The sequence below is a fragment of the Crocuta crocuta genome, unplaced genomic scaffold (genome assembly GCF_008692635.1).
Source record: "Crocuta crocuta isolate KB4526 unplaced genomic scaffold, BGI_CrCroc_1.0 scaffold219, whole genome shotgun sequence".
Taxonomy (NCBI): Eukaryota; Metazoa; Chordata; class Mammalia; order Carnivora; family Hyaenidae; genus Crocuta; species Crocuta crocuta.
In genome coordinates, this window is record NW_027551572.1 from 6753354 (window position 1) to 6776199 (window position 22846).

General features: G+C 39.1%; 1 protein-coding gene across 8 annotated transcripts in view; it reads left to right on the forward strand.

Moving 5' to 3' along the window:
• RAPGEF4 (Rap guanine nucleotide exchange factor 4) overlaps positions 1-22846 on the forward strand; it is a 288709-nt gene that overhangs the window by 72764 nt on the left and 193099 nt on the right. The window contains exon 1 of one of the 8 annotated variants that reach the window (XM_077751104.1): positions 15588-15604. The exons of the other annotated variants lie outside the window; for them this stretch is intronic. The gene's annotated coding sequence lies outside the window, so the exon portion shown is untranslated. Of the gene's footprint in view, positions 1-15587; positions 15605-22846 lie in introns of those variants that run through there. 8 annotated transcript variants of the gene reach the window in all.

Here is a 22846-nt window from a genome sequence, read left to right on the forward strand (position 1 = left end):
ATTGATGGCTCATCTTTTTCTGATTGTGAAGGATATGTTTGTTTAGCCTGATGATCTTAAATATGCTTCTAGAAGATAAACAAAGATAGTTGTTCATAACTAGCCAGTTGGATTTATCACATTAATATTAAATGTATGTATTTATCTGGTGATATACTTGAAGGCATATATTAAAAATAAATTTGGGGCAAGGAAACAGATTGAGAGCGATGGTATTTCATCCACTGGACGCCCAGTAGGTATCTTGCCTGCCGCTCTCAGACTATATGAAGTCCTTAGCATTTATGGGAACTCTGTTACATTATTGATGACTTGAAGTCAGACAGGCTCCACAAGCTATGATTTCACTGTTTCTCAGAAGATGATCAGGGGGTCGGAACAGATCAAGGCTTGGCTGGCAGGTGCTAGGAATGCCCAGATGCTGTGGGTAGGCCTGTTGGTGGGGTGTGCCTGCCGTAAGCAGTAGTCATCGCTTCTTTACTGGAGCCCCTCTGGATGTTCATTTCAGGAGTGTGCACAGGATACTGGAATCTTGTGCAAGTTGCTGTGAGCAGAGGTTTTGAAATGCCTCCCATGGCCTGGCCATGCATTTGCCAGCTTGCCTTTGACCCCTCCCTGCCTCCCACGCCCCCACACTTTTGTCTTGCAGCAGCCCTCATTACTCTCCCAGCTAACCTACCATGCTGTGTGCCTCTAAGGAGTTTCTCAACTCCATACTAATTGATGCCACTTTGAAAATTTCATCTGTGAGAAACTCCTGTCACACTCAACAAACGTGTATTTGGTTCCCACGCTGTGGAGGTGTAAAATGCATCACCTCTGTCCGCCTGGTTTACAGTCTAGTGGAGAAGACAGACCAGCACAAACACAAGCCATCCTGATGTAGGACAAACTGGAAAGTACTATAAGAAAGATACGGCATGCTGGAGGACCTATGAGGGAGGGGAGGGAGAGATTCATTTCCGTCCTGGGTATCGTTTCATCCGAACACAAAGAGATCTGGTTCTGAATTCTTCTATGGCTAACAAGGCTGTTTTTCAGCATCCCCAAAGTATTAGGGTCATTTCACCAAATTATAGCATTTGAGGCAGGCTTGTCCCAAGGGACTGAGCACGCAGGAGAGGCTGGGCTTCCTCACTCTTGTTGTGCTGTGTTCTGCCTTCTTTTCCTTAAGATTGGCCCAGGGCAGGCTTGAATAGGGGTCTTGCCTGCCCTCTGAGGGTGTCATGTGTTGTATTTTCAAATGCCTGGCTTTGTGTTTTGTTTGTTGTTCAGTCATCATCTGGAGAAATCCGCTCTCAGGTTTAATGGGTCCCCTGGGCAAAGACGGTTCTAGTTGGGAAAACTTTAAGAACTTGAGACTCAGAAGGAACTCGTGGTATGGACTGGGGGATATTGTTAAGCTCTTTATGTGTAGGAAGCTCTGTGGTCATGGGACTTTTCTGTTCTTATTGGGCCAAATTCCACTCCTGTGTAGTCTCCAGGCTGCTGCGGAGAGGTTAGAACACAGTCACTGGGGCAGGGTGTCTGACACCAGGGAAGGAGGAGCAGGAAATCTGTCACAAACTCAGCCTCTCTGAATGCCTGCAGGCTTGCCCGTGGTTGATCTCACTAACCTCAATGTTTTGAGCTGTCTGGTTCAAACCAATAAATGCAAGACAGACCTCCTAAAGGCTCTTGATGCGGTCGAGTGGTCTGGCCTGAAATTCTGATCTGTTCCTGGTTTAACCCAGCTCTGCTAGATGACTTTTTGGAAAGCTCTCTAGCTCCTGGGCCACCTAGTCGTATTATAAAGACACCTGGGCCACCTAGTCGTATTATAAATCCTGCCTGGCTGTCCAGAGTGCTCCAAGTTAATCTTGATTGATTACTTAAGTGCCTTATGAATTGGAAATTTTAGTGCCCCTGTCCTTCCCTTTTGGTTTGCAAATTCAAGAAGGCAAAGCCTTTCATAAATTGAAAATATCAAAGTATATTATTTGAAAGGCAAGAACTTTTTGTTATCTTTCTTCATTTACGGTTGTAGTCCTTAAAAACTAGTTCCACATTAGAATTACCTGGAAAGCTAGTTAAAACTTTCCATGTGTGGGCCCTCTCTAGAACAATGAAACCAGAATCTCTAGAAGAGGGGCCCTGAGCGTCACTGGCTTCTTCAAACTCCCCAGATGGGTGTGCTGGGCAGCCAGGGCTGAGAAGCTCTGTCTTCAGGCAGTGGGCTTTGGTAAGCGGGCACGGTGCCCCTTTGCATCTGGTTCTGCATTACCTGCCTGGCATTTTTGCCTTGTGCTAAGTCTCTGTGATTGAAAAATATGTTTATTTTTTGTTTGCATTAAATCTCTTAGTGGAATTTTTCTTTCTCTCATATAGACATTCTACTTCCAAACTGAGGTTTCTGTCAGATTTAAGTAATAATGGCAGTCAGTATTTTAGAGATACAGTGAGTGGGATTTTTTATTTAAGGGCTGTGATTAGAGGTTACCTGTGTGGTCTGGCTATTGAAAGTGTGAGAATCCAGTGCAAAGTCCACCCCCCTCCTTGAATTCCACCATCCTACAAACACATATTCTCTTATATGTCAGAGCAATCTTGTCGTTACACATCATACAGCTCCTGGAAAATTCCACTGTACCTTTGTAGGAGAATGAGAGTGAAAAAGGCAAGTAATCTCATAGCATTGTTATGAAGGGAGTTTTGAGCTCATGGGCCCTCTGAGAGTGTTGTGATCTCCAGCCCATCCCTGGACTATATAGTTTGAGAGTCACTTCTCTAAGATATATCCCCGGAAAAAGAATACTAAGTTGAAAGGTATGAAAACATTTATGTCTCTTGATAAATGTGATCACATTTATTTTTAGTAGTTTTTTTTTTTCTGCCATCAGGAGTATTTGAGCATGCCTATTATATCCAGCCTTGGCCAGCATGATTATGACATATTTTCCTCCATTATCATAGGCGCTGTTATTGTCACTGTGTTTCTTTGATTACTGCTGGGATGGTTGAGATCTTCTTATATATTTCTTTCCTGATCATATTTATTCACATATACATTGGCATTTATTTGTCAGTTTATATGAATGCTTTATTTGATCAAGATATTAAAACCTTTTGTTGTAATTCCTGCAAATATTTTATCTTGGTCTGCTGACTTTTTATTTTTCATGAACTTAAAGTACATACATTCTAAATCCATTAAGTCCCCAACAAAAAGTTTATTTTGTTGTTTAAAAAAATTTTTAGGGGCATGTGGGTAGTTCAGTCAGTTAAGCATCCAACTCTTGGTTTCAGCTCAGGTCATGATCTCCTGCATGCTGACAGCTCCGAGCCTTTGGATTCTGTGTCACTTTCTCTCTCCGCCCCTCCCCTGCTTGTTCTCTCTCTCTCTCTCTCTCAAATAAATAAACATTAAAAAATTGTTTCTAGTTTGGGGCACCTGGGTGGCTCAATCGGTTAAGTGTCCAACTCTTGGTTACTTCTGCTCAGGTCATGATCTCACGGTTTGTGAGTTTGAGCCCCACATCAGGCTCTGTGCTGGCAGCACAGAGCCCTCTGCTTGGGATTCTTTCCCTTCGTCTTTCTCTGCCCCTCCCCCACTCACACTGTGTCTGTCTCTCTCAAACAAATAAACTTAAAAAAAATTTCTTTTAGTTTGTTTTATAAAGATCCCATCTTTCATTTGTAGCTGATTTGAAAAATCACATGAAATAAGCAATAATGTTTTAGTTGTGTCTGCATGAATTGAATGAGTTTTAAAAACCTTTTTTATTGCTTCTCTCTTCTGTTTCAAAATATTTATAAATGCTTTTACAAATTCATATATTGCCTCCATTTGTTTCTTATTACATCTATGTGGACCTTATTTTAGCACTGTAACAAAATTTTCTTAAAGATTTCTTTTCTGGATATTTGCACCATGACCTGTGTCTCTTCCACCAGTCTTCTGCTTGGGTTTTTTAAAGATACCAGTGATTTGATGGTAAAACCCTCTAGCCCTTAGTTCCTACTTTCTCCCTGTCCCCCCAAACACATCTCTAAACTTTCGGTCTGAGTGAAATATGGGTAGGATTGGAATATCTCCTGAAGTCAGTGAAGTGAGTCCTCCTTTTTGAGCATCTATAACTGTTTTCTCTTCTTCACTGTCTGGAATTGTATCTACCTCTTTAGTAGTTCTGGGGAAAGCATAGCTCCTTCCAGTGTTCATAAAAGTGGCTTTTCAGTTTTAGGCCTTTGCAATTTGGTGTGGGTTTTTCTTGTTTGTAGGGCACTTTTGCCCATGCTTTACTTTGTTTAAAATTCATAGAATTGCCTAGTACAGGGGTGCCTGGGTGGCTCAGCCGGTTAAGCGCCGACTTTGGCTCAGATCATGATCTCACAGTTCGTGAGTTCAAGCCCCACATCCAGCTCAGAGCCTGGAGCCTGCTTCAGATTCTGTGTCTCCCTCTCTCTCTGCCCTCCCTTGGTGACCCCCCCAAAATAAATAAACATTAAAAAAAATAGAAAAAAGAATTGCCTGTACAAATATACTGAAAAAGAGAAAACATCTCTATAATAACTTATATTTAATCCCTGTTAAAAGCATAGCAGAACTTGGAAAGGGGAAATGTAGTAAAATGATCAGATATGGCATTTAATAAGAGATCCACCTACTCAGGAACATACACCACGTTGTGAACAACACTGTAAAAAAGGATTTACTTATCAAAAAGTTATGAAGTTTTTAAATAGCTTTAAAAATGTTAGTGTTCTACTTCTCTGAATACTACTGTGGATCACACTGCTTCCATCAACATTATCTTCCCTTAGTTACCAAAGGTTTTGTCATACAAAGCAAATGGCATATTTAATGGCATGATAATTAATAAATTAAAATTAATAAATTAGAATCATTACATGACTTCCTGATAGTAATAATTGCAAGCATGTGCATAACAGTGTAAGCTGTTATGAGTCCTTATGTTGTTAAGAAGTTTTTAGAGAAGTTTTAGCAGAGTTGGCAATTCATCTTCCTGAAATTCTTTCTCTATCTTGCATTGTGCCTGTGGCTTTATACTTTCTTCTCCTTCATCTTAGCCTCTTCTCCAGACTTCTCTTAGGTCTGAAATGTCAGACTTAATTTTTTTTCCCTCCAACTTTTTATTCAAACTTGTAAACATTCAGAAAAAGTGAAAAAAGACTGGTAGGAAATACCGAGTTTACTTCACTATTTCAGCTTGATTTCCCCCCTTGGATCTCCTGTCCTAGCCAGCCTCCTTTTATAATCAATTGTGTATTTATCCCTTCCTCTTCAATTCCATCCCACCAGCACTGTTACCTCCCTCATCCCCCTTCAGTCTAGCCTGGGTAAGGGAGGCAGCTTTGTTTTCGAAGGCCAGGGAATGGGATCTGCCAGATTCTGATGACGCTGTGGCCTTGCTTCTGATGAGCTCTGTGACCTCAGGCAAGTTATTGTCCTACCTAAACTTCTTTCCTCATTTGTAAAAGGTGGTAAAAGTAATCATACCCCAAATGGTTTCGAGGAAGAAATGACGTAAGGCCATTAATCCCTTTGCCCCAAGGAAGTACCCAGTAAATGGTGTGGGAGGTGGAGGTGGATGGATACAGATGGAGGAGTTCAGATATACATGTGCCTGCTCACACCTCTAGTGCTGCGTTCTCTGCTGTCAGGGATATTGTTTAAACCATCTACGTTGGCATCCAAAACTTTCTAAATGTGGTTGTACATCCTTTACCAGCCATATTGCCTTTATTAATTTATATGGATATTCTTGTCAACCTAGTCATATCAGCAAGCACTAGGTGGGCATCTACGAAGTGCCAAGTGCTCTGCTAGGCACTGGGCACACGGACGTGAATCGTGTGTGGCCCCCAAGGAGCTCACAGTCTAATGAAGATAAATATATGAAAGTACATGTTAAAATCTGATGGTATGAGTTATAGTGGAGGGGCATACAGGGGCTAGAAGCGGGGGAAGGGGAGGGTGGCTGCTGGGAAGAGCAGAACCATTTTGAGAGAAAGTCCCTTGTGTGCCTTGTCATCCTGAGGCTGACAGGAAGGTTACTGACAGCAGGGTGCCACCAGACACAAGCAGAGGATACAGGTGTTACTGGGAACATGTCTGCTTTGGTGGAACACAGAGGAGGGGTCACCATACCCCTCCCAGTTCCAGGGTGAGCTTGTCTCATCCTCAGGTTCTTTATGGACAGAAGAGCCTGTCAGAACCGCCTAGCCTTTCCTGAGAACCACACAGGGTTTTTGTCTCCTTCTGTACCCTTTCCGAGGCCCTCCACCTGCTCTTCTGGACGCCAGCATTGTGCCTCCTTGCTCCCTGGAGCAAAAAACACATAACAAACCCAGAAGTGTTAACCCAGAGAACTGAAGGGCAGATCGTCAGTGAAACATCTCCGAGCGGACTCAACCTTTGGGCCTGTTCACTCCTGCACCTGCATGTGCTTTCCCCATCTCTGCTGTACTTTCCCTTCTTTTTCCATCTGTGCCATGGTCCAGCCCAATTGCTGTCTCCCCTAACGTGCCCTCGTCTCCTCCCGATCAGGTGAGTAACAGCAGGAAGGAAAGATGGCAGTCCTTTCACGTAGGTGTTACCACTTGACAGTTCGTGTTATAAAAACCAGATTTGTCTGTGAATGAACAGCCAAGAGGAGGCTGGGTTTCCTCTTGAGAAGATGAGGATCCAGATTATGAAAAAGAAAATGACTCTGAGAAAGACAGATTGAGATCAGGTGAGGGGATGGGGACAGGAAGGCTAAACACGGGATTGCTAAGATTCAGGGAAAATGGAGACCCAGAGCACTGTTGTTCCTTCATACAGACCAAGAATCCCGGAAGCTGAGAGGTCCTGGGGCTGACAGAGCCCCAAGCAAGAGGCCAAATGTTGCTTCGAAACTGACTCAGACGGGGCACCTGAGTGGTTCAGTCAGTTAGGTGACTGACTCTTGATTTTGGCTCAGGTCATGGTCTCATGATTTGTGGGACGGAGCCTGTCTTGGGCTCTGTACTGACAATGGGGAGACTGCTTGGAATTCTCTTTCTCTCTGTTTCTCCCTACCTTGTGCTCTCTCTCTCAAAATAAATGAACATTAAAAAAAATGACTCAGAGGAAACTAAGGACTGTTAATAGACACACTCTGGGGATACATTCGGTTTCTGCCAGATTTGGAGGCCTACAGATCTTTATCAGTTGGGGCTTTCAGTGGGGGCTCTGATGACGCTGGGGTAGCCAGGGTTTCTAGCAGCAATTAGGCCTGGGTCCCTGGGTCCCAGAAGACACAGAGCATTCCATGTCACTCTTTTTTATTTCTGTGTTCCTGTGGGACTTGGCAGGGTCTTCTCTAATCTGATGGAGAAGGAAGGTGAGCCCCTTAGAACATCCCACTGGTGGTAATCCATGATCTAAGACCAGATCTGATTAAAAATCTTTGTGGTTATTTGGATCTTACATTCACATCGTGGCTCTCTGTATTTGAATAAGAACTACCAATAAAAGATGAATTTTATTGCCCTCCAACTAAGTACCAGAAGTCATTCTTATTTTTTCCTGTATGTTAGTTTTTTAGTTATAAGTTATTACCAGCTTAGTCTCAAGAATATAGTTTAAGTATCCAGAATTCAGTTACGGGAGCTTTTGAGATAAAGAGAGACTTTTTTTTTTTACTTAGGAAGAATTCAAAATCAGACCCCAAATTATCATTTTGCCCTGTAGTAATAGGATAACTTATTTAGTCCATTGGTTTATGCGTAGTGTCATAAAAGAGGATTGGTCTACAGCAGGGGACTCTATTCCAAGTTTCATGAGCTCTGGGTAGTTCACAGATTAGCTCTGAGAAACCTGCAAATGTCTGATAATTTTAATTTGTGCACATTTTCTGAAAAGAGGGTCCAGAGCTTTCATCCTAATCTGAAAGGGCTCTGTTGACCCCCACAAGATTTGGGACCATTTTCTATAGAATCAGGATACAGATGAGCCTCTGTAGCCTGTTCCCCCTTTATGTGGGAGAGTAATACTTAATGTGGGAGAACATTTACTCTCAACAAATCTTTACAGAATTTGTGATGTGAGAATGGAGATGATAGAAATGATTTTCATTGTAGCTTTCAGGCTGAGACATTGGCATCCAGAAATTCATCTTGTAGTGAAAAGAAATCATTAGGAAAAATGCCATGTTCCAGCTTCAAAACAGAAATGCTTTGCAGTAAAGAGGTTCTACCAAAGCCTGTTTTAAAATAAATACTTCTAATTTATGGGTTCATCGCTTCTCTAAATAGAGCACATTTTAGTATTTTGTATCCAGCTCCAAAATGATTGAACTTTAGTAATAACTTTTCATGGAAGTGTGGTTTAGTATTTTCTGTTCCATACCTCTCCCCCCAAACCATCCACATGTAATAATGCCCACAGTGCTAACTGGATACCTTCAGACAATGGTGTTTTAAAAAATTAGTTAGAGCATCACCCATTATGCAAAGCAATAACTGTCTTTGTTTTTTATTTAAAGAAATTTAATTTATTGAGACTAGTAATGCATATATGTAATAAAAATTCAAAAAGTACAACAGAAGATATGTAATGAAAAACATGCCTTTCTCTCACCCCAACCCTTACCACCAGCTCCCTTGCCAGAAGGGAGCTGGCTACTTGTGTAGAATATTTTATGCAGAATATTCTCTTTGACTAACTATTGGGAAAGACTTCCAAAGCTTACATTTGACTCTTTTTCTCAACCTCTTGAGAAAGAAAAAAAAAATTTTAACTTCTAAAAGACATTTTGAATCACAGTCTTCACACAGATTGACTCTAACATACCTATCAGGGATTTCGGTGACTTTTTCCTTTTAATTTTACTCTTTATCTAAATTTCAACAACTTGGATCTCCTGTCGGCATGGTGTGATTTATAAATCTGAGAACATTATTGCAAAATGTGACTATGTTTCAGATAGAAAATTCTAACCAAGTCTTTGTAGTATAATTCATTTTAATTTTTAGTTATTACAGACTAATAAGTTTGTTGAAAATTCAAAGTAATATACGTGATTAATAATATTGGAATTATAAGAAGTAAATAAGGAAATAATTCCTCCTTCACTTTGAATAGAGGTGTTTAATCATCAAAGCTATGGAATATCACATTGATACCATGCTAGTAAATAAAACACGGGAAGTTCTCTTGGCATTAATTTTCAAGAAGTTCTCCCTATAAATAACCTTCACATATCTTTTACATTTCCTGAGTTGATGTATATGTACCAATCAAGACAAGCATCCCTTGTGGTGTAGATGACCTTGCATCTTTGGCCCTTGAGAGAATAAATATTTAGGTTGACAGTGCAGCTGTCATGAATTGAATTCATGAAATTGGATTTGTTTTTTTTTTTTTTAATCTAACATATTTTTCTCACTTAATTTCATTGTGCCGACTATGGTTTCAGTGCTATAAATCAGGGAGAATGTTTGCCCACCCAAAAAAAAGAGAGCAGGAATAATGATATGAAATATTGCCTTTGTTTGATAAAAATGTTTCTTTTTGGGGGTACCTGTCTTCTTAACGGTTTCCTGGATATTATTTTTTTATAAGTTAAAAAAAAACAAATCTCTCTTGATTTGATGTAAGGGGTAACATAAAGCTCATAAAACTTAAATGTAAAATAAAAGAGGAGGTAGGGTACGATAAAAAGAAACCTATTTTTTAATGCAAAAAGCAGAACATATATGTACAAATTCAAACAGCGTAGACAAAATCGACTACGTAATTTGTGGGTCCCAGGGCAAAATAAAAATGTAACATCCCTTATTCTCCCCAGAGGAAGAAAGTGTCACTAGCCATGGTAAAATACAAAGCATTTTCCTTTCTCCTGCATTTACTATCTCAACTCCTCTTGTTTCTTATTTAGCTATTTATTGTTCAAAGTAAAGAAAGAATTAAATTATTAGCACAAAGTTTCTGTTTGTCTTTCTGCAGTACAATGCCAGTTTTAAATGCAAATATAAGGACATTAAAAATTTTTTTATTTAATTTTTTTGAAAATTTACATCCAAGTTAGTTAGCATATAGCGCAACAATGATTTCGGGAGTAGATTCCTTATGCCCCTTACCCATTTAGCCCATCCCCTTCCTACAACTCCTCTAGTAACCCTCTGTTTGTTCTCCGTGTTTAAGAGTCTCTTATGTTTTTGTTCCCCTCCCTGTTTTTATATTATATTTGTTTTCTTTCCCTTATGTTTATCTGTTTTATATCTTAAAGTCCTCATATGAGTGAAGTCATATGATATTTGTCTTTCTCTGACTAATTTCACTTAGCATAAAGGACATTTAACTTGTTTGTGGAATCACCACATAATTTCTATTTCCTGGCTTGTATGTGCATATGTATTATATTCCTACTAGAACAGTAGAAACTATGCACAAATTAATTCATCTGTTTCTGTTTCTGTTCTTGATGCACACACCTTCAACCCACAACCTCTAGCTGCAGCTGACAGAACACTAAGGCAGGACTCAGGAAAAGGAACTGTGGGTTGCTCTAGCTTTCCTTTCCCTTTATGTCATTATTTTCAGTGTAAGTGGTTGGCTCATACAAGGAAGTAACATGAATAAGAAAGGATATGATAGAGTTCCTTTGTCAGTACCATTGCACTCTTTCCGTGTTCAAAGCAAGTTCTGATTAGAATAAAAATGGGGTCTCTGGGGCTGTCAGCTCCTGGATTTGCTCATTGGAAGATGTAACATGCGTATTGTGTACATGAGTTTTGCTGAACTCCCATGCCTCACTTGTGCACCAGAATTCTGTTCCCATGAGGTATTGTGAATGCTGTATGTGAAAGGGACATCAAGAACAGTGGGCATGCACATTGTACTATCTCTGCTCACATACATATTCCACTGTTCCTTGTACTTCACTTATAAACAAATTCAAAGGTAAAATCACTAAGAATGTCAAGATAGTGATAGCAGAGTATTACACCAAGAGCTCAGAGCCATTGAGCCTTTGCACAGGTCTCATGCACATGAAACCAGCCCCACGGATAGAAATGCATTAACTGAAAATAATTTTCTTACTTTTCCTTTGCTGCTCACATTCCCAGCTCCTCTCACAAGAGAAAATTATTTCAGTAGCTTCTTTTATAATGTTTCAGATGGATATAGCTATAGATAGGTAAATATGTACATAAATAGAATGGTAGATTAAATATGGCCACAAATTTGGCGAAATTCATTTTTCCAATCAAGAGATGGATGTCATTTATGGAAGTGTATAGGTTTAAATGCTTTTAATGTAAATACCAGTATATAGTTGCTTATAACAAAACATTCCAAAACTTAGTGGTTTAAGACCAGAATTGTTTATTATTTTTCAGATTCTGTGGTTTTCTTCCTCTTGAGTTCAGATTGGCCCTGAGATGTGCTTCTACCAAGGAAATGTTATGGGAAGGTCTGTGTTTGACTTAGAGTGTTAGTCTACAGAGGCCTTGTGGTTTTATTCTTGCCCATGGGGAGCATTTCCTCCAATGTGTGAAGATACTGAGAGGAAGAACCCTGTGGTCCTTTCCAGTCATTTCAGCCATATCAATTGAGAGTTCAGAGGAGAGAGTCCCTTCAGTCCCAACCCACTTCCAGCTGGCTGCAGCCACCTGAGTAAGCCCAGGTGATACCAACAGAAGAACTGCTCAGGAAACCCACAGAATCTGAGAAATAATAAGTAGTCCTGGTCTTAAACCACTAAGATTTGGGATATTTTGTTATGAGCAATAGCTATATAATGGTATTTACATAAAAAACGTTTAAACCTATATACACTTCCATAAAGGAAATTACATCATTCATATTATCTGTTTCTTGCTTTTTTCCATTCAGTGGATCTTAGATACCCTTCTGTCTCAGTGCATTCAGATCAACCACATTATGCTACAGAGTTTCTCATTGGCTGGATTACTGTAATTTATTTAATCCATTCCCCTCTTCATGGACAGTTATGTTGGTGTTTGGTCTTGTAAACAGTGCTGTAGTGGACATTCTTGTACATATATCTTGATGTACTTCTATGGAGTAAGTCCTTACTTATGGAATTATATGGATATTATGTGAAATTTACATGTTGAATAGTTTCTTTAAAAATTTTTTTAATGTTTATTTTTGAGAGAGAGACACACACACACACACAGAGTGCAAGCAGGGGAGGAGCAGAAAAAGAGGGAACCACAGAATCTAAAACGGGCTCCAGGCTCTGAGCGGTCCGCACAGAGCCTGACGTGAGGCTCGAACTTACAAACCAGAAGATCATGATCTGAGCTGAAGTCAGAGACTTAACCAACTGAGCCACCCAGTTTCCCAAAGTTGAATATTTTCTAATTACACTTAGGAAAGTCGGCACCAATTTATACTCTTCCCAACAATGTATATTTCAACAATGTGTAATTTCAAACTGAAAATTTCACCAGGAAAAAAAAATGGTATCTTATTATTATTTTGTTTTCGTAATCATGAGTGAGTTTAAACATCTTTAAAAATATTTCCTGGCAGGTTTTTTTCCTTATTTTCTTTTTTTTTCTGTGAGTGGCCAGTTTATATCCTTTGTCCAGTAGTCTACTGGGTTGTAGCTACAGTTTGTAAGATTATAAGAATTCTTTGTAAGTTAAAGAAACATGGCCCCTTTTTACCATATGTATTAAAATGTCTTCCAAGATTTTGTTCAAGATGTATTTTGTGACCAGGCACTTAGGACTAGAGAGACATTTTCTGACTTGCTTTATGATTTTTTTTCCTCAACACATTTCATGCATTATTTTTTTCCTCTAATCACTTTCTCTTGAACTATGTCCCAGTTATACATCCCTAAAGACATATTATCATAAAGCAAAACTTTTTAAAAGACATTTTATTGTCTGTCACTCCTCTTAGAAATTATTTTAATTTATTCATTTAATGTTTTTCTCCTTTTGCTACTGAGAAGATATTACTCCAGGAAGTTAATTCTAAATTAGCTGGTTGCTAGGTGTGAACACTACAAAATGCATTTCCCAGCAATAATTCATCCTCATCTATTTGAGGGAAACTAAAGGAAAGGAATGCCTTTAAAAATTATGTCACTTACTGTTTTTCTTGGCCAGATCAGTGGCTTAGCTGTTTCAATACATGGTCCCTTATTCTCTTTAGAAATCAGATTCTTTTAGTGGGACTGTCTTATTACAGGGTTGGAGCTAAAAAACCCTGGATGCAGAGATGAAGCAATTCCATCTTCATGCCTAGACCTAATCATTGACAAGTACCCAGTGCATGGCTCATTGGTGGTTCTAAAAAAAGAATAGAATATAATCATGTGTGGAAATTAGCAGACACAGCTCCAAAAACTTTGGGGGTGTAGACTGATAGGAGTGTCTAAGATTGGGTGCATATTATGAAGGTAGAGGAAGAGAACTACTGTTACTTAAAAACTTGATTTTAAGAGGCAAGCCAAAACGGTGGTAAAATGTGCTGGTAAACAGCAAAGGAGAGCTAGTGAGCTCCTCTTCCAGAAAAGCTTGCAACCTTCTTTTTTATTTTACTTTATTTTTTTAATGATATCCTGTTTTCTGTGTACAATGATATTTAAAAAAATTTTTTTAATGTTTTTTATTTATTTCTGAGAGAGAGAGACTGCATGAGCAGGGAAAGGTCAGAGAGAAAGGGAGACACAGAATGTGAAGCAGGCTCCAGGCTTTGATCTAGCTCTTAGCACAGAGCCTGATGCGGGGCTCGAACCCATGAACCATGAGATCATGACCTGAGCTGAAGTCGGATACTTAACCGATTGAGACACCCAGGTACCCCAACCCTCTTTTAGAACACAGCAGTCCCTTTGGAAATAATTAAGATGCTTATTTGCTAAACAGCTTTTCAGCCTCCTTGAGAAATGAGAAGCTTGTCCAAAGATTGGTTTTCAATAAGGAAAATATTCTTCCTTTAAACATAAAAATACTTTGGGAAGAAATTTTTATAAATTACTTTATATTCTACTTCTCCCATTTTGTCTTGGGTAAAATATTACATTTTCTTTTCCTTCTACGTAGTGAACATGTCATATTTATAAGTTCGTGATCTTATTCTCTACTTCTGTTGGCTGGTAGAAGCCCTTCAGGGCTTCTAAGCTGTGTAGTTTTTGCCCCCTCTCTAGCAAAAAAAAAATCTGTAGTTTTTCTGTTTTCCCCCTTGCTCCAAATTTCCGGCTCTCACTTTTCACAGCAATCAATATTCTTGTCTATAGAAACCCTCCTTTATCACCTTCCCAGGTGCTTTTTTCTTCAGGAAGTGTTGGGAAACGACACAGCCACCCTTTTGGCATGGTGTCTGAAGCAAGAGTGAATAGACCTTGAAGAAGTGAGCTTTCATGCTTGTAGCTGGTGTCATCTACCAGTTTGATGTGTAAAATAGTGTCACATTTGGTTTGATGGCTTAGATGACTTATTCGCAGGTCTTAATTGTGTTTAGATTGGTTAGGAGATCTGTACAAGGGACCTCTGGATTAGTGATATATGGCTGAAGTCATTCAAATCTTTATAAAACATTATTCTAAATTATTTGTCAAGCTGTAAACATATAGTATAATATCCAAGTTCATTAATATTTAGAGGGGGCAATTTCTAAGGTGGAAAGCACATGACCTGGCTGGCATATAGACTTGAGTCAAAATGAGATTTTACTGCTTCCTGGCTGTGTGATATTGAGCCAGAGGTTTGTACCCTAGTTTTCTCATCTATAAAATGAGATGAGATAAAATAAAATATAGCTTGCATGGTTGTAGGGTGTCTGAGTGTCTAGCACGTAAGTAAACATTGAGTGAAAGAATTTCATTAAATGATAACCGTGTGTATATATATATATATACACACACATATATACATATATAACTTGATAGTCACTCAAATATGTTTTATAAATCTAAATCATTAGGATACATTCTTATTTTTTATGATAAATTCATCTGTTACCTTTAGTGATAAATAAATATGAAATTATAAATCACTAAAACAGAACTCCTCACAATTATATATAATAAACTTTCTTAACCATTATCCATTTCCATTTCAGAAGTCAGATTCTCAGTGGCCCTGAAAGATTGGAGTCATTAAAGAGCTAAGGCTAGCCAGTTTTCATTCCTTTAAAGTTTCCATTTCCAGATTGGAATGTGAGTCTAGGGCAAAAAGAGGATGAGATGAAGCGTTGCTTTTCCAGACTCTCCCTGACCTTGAATGAAGGTGATCTATCTGGCCACTCCACATCTTCTGAATAGAAATGAGAGGTGAGGTAACTCCTTACCCATTGTAATGGAAATACATTCTCCATGCAATTAAAGATGTCACATCTCGGTATAGACACAGGCTTATTTTGAAAAATGCAAATTGATAAATAACAAACAATCTTGGCAACAAAAATTTTCATAGTAGCTCCCTTTGGGTGCCCAAACTTTCTCACGTATAGATATTTGCATGTAGGCTTGCATAAGTATGTGTAAAATGTACCCACTTCTGTCTCTCTACATTTAGTTCTGTGCCAGTGAGTATCACTTCCAAGAGATATGCCAGAAGAAGCTGAAGAAGGCTCAGGTCTCTGTGCTTTGAGGTGAGAGGTTTGGTGCTTTAAACCACCAGAAGTCATCTGGGTAGGGGGTCAGTGGAACAGTTTCTTGATTGTAGCTCTTTTGTTACATGGTGTCTCAGATATGAGACTAGTGTAAACTAGAGTAAACTCACAGCCGTGATCTTCTTTTCTGCTGTTGTGATTAAACATGCTCTGTTTGGGTGTTGCCTGGTAGATGAGAATAATACACTGCCTGAGTAAGAACAGTATTATCCTGAGGTGTGGCGTCCTTTTGACTTCCTCCCCCAAATGGAGCCCTTCCTGCTTTCCAGCTGAATGATGAGTCATGTGAAGAGACTTGAGGATGTGACACAGGAGATGGGTCAGGCCATAATTATTTGGGTTTTTTTCTCAGATTGAGCAATTATTATTTATTCTTATTTACCACTAGCTCAGCATTACTGTTAAAAAGGAAGAATTTATATGAGCACTTCATTTCTTTTTCTTTTTTTTTTAATAGTTTATTGTCAAGTTGGTTTCCATATAACACCCAGTGCTCATCCCACAAAGTGCCCTCCTCAATGCCTGTCACCCCCCATTTCCTCTCCCCCACCCCCCTCAGCCCTCAGTTTGTTCTCAGCATTCAAGAGTCTCTCATAGTTTGCCACCCTCCCTCTCCCCCACTATTTTCCCTTTCTTCTCCCCCATGGTCCTCCGTTAAGTTCCTCCTAATCCTCCTATATGTGCAAACATATGGTATCTGTCCTTCTCTGCCTGACTTATTTCGCTCAGCATAACACCCTCAAGTTCCATCCATGTTGCTACACATGGCCAGATTTCATTCTTTCTCATTGCCATGTAGTATTCCATTGTATAGATAAACCACATCTTCTTGATCCATTCGTCCGTTGATGGACACTTAGGCTGTTTCCATGATTTGGCTATTGTTGAGAGTGCTGCTATGAACACTGGGGTACATGTGCCCCTATGCATCAGCACTCCTGTACCCTTGGGTGAATTCCTAGCAGTGCTATTGCTGGGTCATAAGGGAGTTCTATTGTTAAGTTTTTGAGGAACCTCCACACTGTTTTCCAGAGGGGCTGTACCAGTTTACATTCCCACCAACAGTGTAGGCCCATTTCTTCACATCCTCGCCAGCATCTAGAGTTCTCTGATTTGCTCATTTTAAGCCACTCTGATCGCCGTGAGGTGGTATCTCAGTGTGGTTTTGATTTGTATTTCCCTGATGAGGAGGGATGCTGAGCATCGTTTCATGTGTCTGTTGTAGGCCATAATTATTTGAATGGCATGAATGACAAATCTGCACATATCCCATCCAGGTAAAGCCAGGAAATACAAGAATGGCTGGGAATAGCTCATGGCTACATGTAGCATCTCCCAAGGCTCATCTGTTAGTGCTTTTAGTACCCAAAAGGGCCATATCCAAGTCATAATGTCTACCAGCATTCTCACTGCAAACCTGAACATTCTGATGCTTAGTTCTATTTCTTGTGATTTCTGGCCACTGGGAAGCGTTTTTGAGTTAATTCAGAGTGAAAGATTTGTGAAGTGTTGGTATGCCTGAGCTAGACCTACATATGTGCGCTAACAGTAACATGTGGCCAAGAGAGCCATGCAAGAACACTCCCTGGGGTGTTGAAGGAAGACAGCTCATCTGTCTATTAAATCATGCTCTTCTGGAACATAAACACTAGCATTTGTTAGCTGTCAAGTATATAAGTGTCAAGAGCACTTATATATTATTTTGTTTTATCCCAATTATGACTTTATGAGGTAATAATAATAAACAAAATTAATGATATGCCTAATGCTTACTATGGGCTTGTCATTATGCTAAGTAGCCATTTGTCTCATCTAATCCACCTAACAACCCTGGCCAGTAAGGATTACTATACCATTTTATAAGTAAGAAAACTGAGAGAGATTAAGGAAATTGCCCCAGGTTAGATGGCTAATAAAGTAAAGGAGTTAGGACCTAAACTAGTCTCATCTGACTCCAAACACCATGATTTGTACCATGTTGTTTCTCTTACTGTCCTAAGATCAAGAATATCAGCAACAAACCAGCCAACCGACCACATAAATAAGCAAAAAACCCAGTTTCAACCTCCTTTAATGGAATATATGTGAGAAAAATGCTTATATTCATTGGAGAGCAGTAGGCCAAATTAGTATAGAGTGCTTACTATTCTCACTGACACTGAGAAGAAAATGGAATCTATACATTGAGTTAAATTCAACAAACATGAAGCACTTCCTGTGTTGGTCATGCTTCTTATGAGACCCTGAGGTGAAAAATTCAAGAGATACATAAGAAGAGAACATCCTCTTATACAAGAAAGTTACTGTTCTTATTTTATCCCCTCATGCTATTATATATCATTTCCTACAAGAAGTGGCCTGTTGGAGGGTAACCCCTCTAGTTTCCTGAGACACGGGACACGTTTATTATTCTGTATATATGACGTGAAAGGACATTCTCCTAAAAAATGTCTTCTCCATTTCAGTCTCAGTCCACTTCACAGGGAGAGTCATGTTAATGATCCATCATGCTAACATGATTAAATAGTCCAGCTTCTAAATGCACTGGGAAATCTGGGTGAAAGGTAATCTACCTTCATGATAAAAAATAAAGAAAAATCCAGAGTTAGTTTTGTTTAAGGAACTCTCATGTGTGGTATAAAGTGAATATCTTAAATAAATGTAAGATCTTTCTAAGCATGCTAATGATGAAAAGTTTAGTCCTTTTTACCACATAGACATGTTTTGTTTTGTTTTGTTTTTGTTTTGTTTTGTTTTTTTCTTATAAGAACACTCTTTGTCTGGAGATGAATCCAGATGACTTTGTATATACAATTCTTATACAATTTGAAGATAATGTGCACACAATGCTTTTGCTGCCCTATGCATTTTGTTTATACATGTGCAAATTTATCTAAAGGCCAGAATGGTATGGCACATTTACAATAATATACCAAACACATAGTCGTGGGAGAGGTCAGGAGGAAGAATTATATGAACCACATATTTGGAGAAAATCAAACTCCATTTACTCGTACCATATGTTGTTCTTTACTACACTTATTTTTTCTTAAGAACCACAAATTATGCCAGTTTCCAAATGTAAGCAATAAGTAAGATCATCTCCTAACCCTTCCCCTGATCCCCATACACCAGAGAGCAGCCCCCTTGTTATATAGATCTCCATGTCCCCAACTCCAAATTATCAGTAATAAATTGAGGATCTCCATTTATACTTTTACTTTTCATGAAAGAAATATATTATGGAAATAATTATGGTGAGTTAGAAGAAATTATTCAGTTTCCGTATAAAGCCAGTATTTTCTACCATCTTAAGCTTTAAGGAGAAACTTCCATTTATTCATTCATAGAATATTTACTGAATGTTTATCAGGGGCACATCATCATTCAACTAACATCCAAAAATATATGTACCTTGGGCCCAATGAGGTGACTGTCTAACTCAAGATATACGCCACATATATATGAAAGATTGAGTATTAATATAAAAATTAAAAGTACTAACATTAGGGGGGAAATTAATGGTCCACAGAATGTGAAATGATAGATGTCACACTTTCTATCCTCTTAAGTGCTAAATACATGTTTTCTTTCTAGTACTTTGTCTGTCTTGTGTTTCATATGTAATTCAAAGCTTGTGTAAAATCTTACTTCCTCCATTGAAACCTTTGAGCCTGAGGAGACTTATGGTCAGATTATCCATGAATCTAAATTACTTATTATGTGTCTTCTTTTCCATTAAGCATTTGTGTTTACTTGCTTTTTGCTTGTTTATGATTTTATTGCTGTGCACGCTCATTCAGAGATTCTGAGCAGGAGTGTAGCTATTTACATGTCTTTAAAGAAAGCTTTTTCCCTAGGGAGAAAAGCTATTCTCTTCACCAAGCATGCAGTTCTGGAAGCCAAAGGAGCAAATGGACATGTACCTACCAGGACAAATCAACCAAATCAACCTGGAATCAATGTTTCTACTTGCTCTCCTACACAATAGTTATTCTGCCCACTTAGGGATGATGAATCATTTGTTCTTTGGTCCTCTGTGTTTCTCTTCATTTTTGATACTTTTACTGTCCACTTTACTTCCTAGCATTATGTGCAGTATTGGAGTGGACTACTCAGTAATGGTCAAGTCTTAAAGGATTGAGTGGAAAGTCCATAGCCAGTGACTGTCAGATGGTGGGCACTCAATTAGTATTTACTGAATAAACAATCGTAAACACTTAGATGTTGATTTTAACCAAAATTAACATTACAAAGAAAATCCAGTGGAAAAACACCAAGTGATGTAGCCCTTTCCTTCCTCTTCAGGATATTTCTCAGGGAAACTATCTTTTTTTTCTTTTTTTTTTTTTTNTTTTGATTTGTATTTCTCAGGGAAACTATCTTGAGATGTCTGGGTAGCCCTAGTGTATCCTCCTGTTTTTATAGTTGAGAGGTCCATAAGCAACTCCAGAGTTTTTAAGGATTGTCCCCAGGCCATCAGGCAAGGCAGTTGGCAGAGCCATACCAGCCTTGGTATTTCCCCATTGCTGGCCCAGTCCTGCCTGTTTAGCAGAAATCTCTGAATAAGAGTTACAGGAACATATGATAATTGGATTAACTGTGTTTCCAAAACTATTTTGAGAATCTGATAAGAGTCATAGACCCTCTCCTTCAAAAAATGCATACATATAAAACAGTATATAATTTTAAGTATGAACTTCATAAATCTCATCCAATGACAACCATCTAGGGTTCATGATCCTCATTTCAAGAAGTCCTGGTACAGATGGTACTTGACAGGAAACATTCTGCTGATTTCTAAGCCTTCCTATACTCTAATTACACTTTGAGTAATTACAAGATCATACAATGTGGATAGTTACTACCGCTTCTCAAAATGCCCATTTAGAATTTAATTATTAACGAGGGAACAATTCCCAAAGCAGATATCCAAATCTACATGTTGGCTGAACACACACCCACCCCCTGCCCCCACACATACACTTCTGAACATAAACTATTAATTTAAAAAGTGTCTACTTTACTCAATATAAAGGCAGTTTAATGACTTGAAATTTTGTATTTCCTATAACTACCAAATCCTCCATTTAAAATTTTATATTGTCCCTCTTTTCCTATCATTTTTATATTAATCACCTGCCATAGTGTGTATCATTTATTAAGTGCCTCTTGTGTGCATTTTACTCCAGAGGCTAGAAAATTAGTTATGCAGCAAGTACATAGAGACCATCTGCTACATGTAAGACATTCTGAGAGATGATGGGAATAGGCCCCCCAGAGGATACAAGCATAGTCTTTTTTTTTTTTTTTTTTTTAATGTTTTTTTATTTATTTCTAGGAGAGAGAGACAGCGTGAGCAGGGGAGGGTCAGAGAGAGAGGGAGACACAGACTCTGAAACAGGCTCCAGGCTCTGAGCTGGCAGTCAGCACAGAGCCCGACGCGGGGCTCGAACCCACGAACCGCGAGATCATGACCTAAGCGAAAGTCGGACGCTTAACCGACTAAGCCACCCAGGCGCCCCATCATGGTCTTAAGTCTTTATTGAGTGCTATTCAGCTTTAAGCAAGAGAGACAGACACAAAAATCACTTTTAGTTGAAGTTAACAACATGAAGGAGGTAGGGGACCATACTGGGCTTTGGAAGGTAGGTGGGATTTGAGAAGGCCAAAAAGAGGGGAAAGGTATTTTAGGCTATTCCAGTTATCTATGGCTACATAACAAACTACCCTAAAGTTAGTCACTTAAAACAACCACACTCTTTTATTCTGTTCACAAATCTGCAGTTTGGATAGGGCATGGCAGGGGGTAAGGGTGAGAGAGAACAGCTTATCTCTGTTCCACTTAGGGTCATTTGGGGCTAACTCAGAGGATAGCTAGGGGCTGGAAACAGCTGAAGGCTCCCTTCTGGCGTGTCTGTCGGTTGATGCTGGTTATCAGCCTGGACCAGCTCAAGCTAGTGACCAGAACACTACATGTGGTCTTTGCACGTGGCTGCTTAGCTTCCTCCCAGCAAGGAGGCTGGGTAACAAGAGCCAGTGTCTCAAGAGAAACAGGCAGAAGCTCCTTAAATCCGTGACTCATCCATTGCCACTTTATTTTGGTCTTAATTACAGGTACATTCAGACGGAAGAGAGGGAACATCGGTCCAACCTTAACACATAAAGGTCCCATTATAGGAAGAGCATAGGGATGGGAGATAGTGTTATGACCTTTCTGGAAATCGCAGTCTGCCACACAGGCCATGGAGTTATAGCAGTGAGGTTATAGAGGTGGTGAAATTAAAGGTCCTGGGGGAATCAGTTGGAGAATTTGTGGACAGGAGCCTGGGAAAGTAGATAGGAATCTAAGCCAAAGAATCTGGACTTGGATCTGCTGATATTGGCGAGTCTTTAGAGTTTTCACTGTAATCACAGTGATAATTAACGAGAATAATCTGGCTGGAGAATGCTCGATAGTATGAGGGAGAGGTTGAAGGTTGAGGCACAGTAGCTGGGCATTTATCACAGTAGTCTAGATATGCTGTGACAGACCATGCTTTGGGAATATACGCCAGAAAAAGGGGATGGATATGAGAGATGTTGCTTGGGAATACAGGATCCAAAGTAATTGGATAAGAAGAGTAAAGGAAAAAAATAAGAGATAATGTCACTCTTAAGAGCTAAGTAAAAACATAGACTGTAGTCTTAAGGACATGAGGTTATTTATAATCTCCATCCCATTTGTGAATATTCATATTCATATATTTCATTGCAGCCATTTTGATTTTGACTTTGTGTTTAATTTTGAGATTGTGGGTTTGAATCCCCATTTATAGAAGAGAAAATTAAGTAATTACCCAAGTGTCCTATACTAGAATCTCTTCTCTGTAAAGGCCAATCTGTGAAGGCCTTCTCTGTGACCGCCAACTGAATCTTGAAATCTGTGTGCATTTAATATTCACAGAAATAGATTTTGCTCTGACACCAGGTGGTTGGCTATCTTATATCCGAACAGCTGCTAGTAATTTTACCATGAAATTGTTAAGGCTCTTAAGGCAAGGTTTATATAGTATTTGTGTTATTTGCCTTACATATAGAAGGAGCTTGAGGTGCCTGAAAGTTTCAGTTGGTTAATCATCTGATTCTTGGTTTCAGTTCAGGTCATGGTATCATGGTTTGTGAGTTTGAACCCCATGCTGGGCTTTGTGCTATGAGCGTGGAGCCTGCTTGGGATCCTCT